Consider the following 1,444-nt stretch of genomic DNA (forward strand, 5'->3'; position numbering starts at 1 on the left):
CTACAAACTAAATTGGCAAAGACAGGCTCACAGGAAGAAAGGTATGAAATTTTCTTCTCAATTTTACATGCATAGGGGTCCACAGAAAAAAGTAAAAACTCAAAGAAGTGGTTAGGCTTGAGAGTTCCTATACTGTTTTAATGAAGGATGATAAATTGTGAAACGAGTAGAGAAAGGAAGAGGAGTTTGAGCTTGTAGGAGTGGTAAATTGTGGGAAGGTAAATATATGGGGGAAACTAATGGTAGATAAAGGTTATTTAGTAAGACTTTTTTATGCAGACTCATCAGTGCCATATCCATCTCCAATGCTAAGGGTTGTTCCCTTCCTTTGGGTATGAGAGAGGAGAGGAACATCTTCACAAAGGGAAATTTATGCCCTGCTTTTGTTAGATGGGAGAAAGTAGAGTTCTTCCTGCGTCTGCTTCTCAGTTGTCTTTTTTAGCTCAAAATAATTTTTATGCTGAAGTGTCATATTTTGGCATGGCTTATTCATCTTTAATTTTATGGCTTCTAATTTTCCTTCCTTAAGAAATCTCTTTAACCTAAAGTCACTGTTATTCTTCTAATTTTTCTCCCAATACATTTTTGTTATATTTTTTATATTTCAATCTATAGTTCTCATAGAATTTATCTGCCATGTGGTGCAAGGTAGAAGCTTAACTTTTTATCTTCCAGATAGCCAGTTATTGCCTTCTTTTGCTAATTTATGAATGAAAATACTCCTTGCCCACTAAACTGAAATGCCACCTTTATAATATATTAATATTCTATGTATAGTTGAATTTTTCTGGATTCTCTATGTATTTTTTTTTAAGATTTTATTTATTTATTTGACAGAGAGAGAGAGACAGTGAGAGAGGGAACACAAGCAAGGGGAGTGGGAGAGGGAGAAGCAGGCTTCCTGCGGAGCAGGGAGCCAGATGCGGGACTTGATCCCGGGACCCTGGGATCATGACCTGAGCCGAAGGCAGCCGCTTAACCGACTGAGCCACCCAGGTGCCCCTGTATTTATCTTTTTTACGCTAATAATTTTTTTCACTACAACTCTGATCATAATAGCTTTGTGTTAAGTTTTACTATCTAGTAAGACACATTTCCTACTACCAGCCTCTGCTAATCTTCTTTTTCTAAACCATTCTTAAATATTCATCTTCCATTTGTTAATATTGAAATCATTTACATTTTCCAATGACAGTTTTTTACATATTCTATACTTCAAAAAAAATTTATTTCTAGGCATTTTATTGTTCTTGTCAGTCGTGTTGCTTGTGATAAGAACCTTTCAAAGTAAGTTCTAGGAGCTTTTCTGCCAAAGCACTTTGTGTTGGCTCTTGTGTGTGAACTGATGACTATTGGTCCCAGAAGTGTTTTTGTCTTGTTTTCTGCAGCATATGGAGTGAACAGGAGGAGGAAAGCAGGGAAGAGAGGTTATGTTAGCTATGAT

Source organism: Mirounga angustirostris, unplaced genomic scaffold (genome assembly GCF_029215605.1).
Source record: "Mirounga angustirostris isolate CCGP_5_RB_7025 unplaced genomic scaffold, mMirAng1.0.hap1 SCAF_9, whole genome shotgun sequence".
Lineage (NCBI taxonomy): Eukaryota > Metazoa > Chordata > Mammalia > Carnivora > Phocidae > Mirounga > Mirounga angustirostris.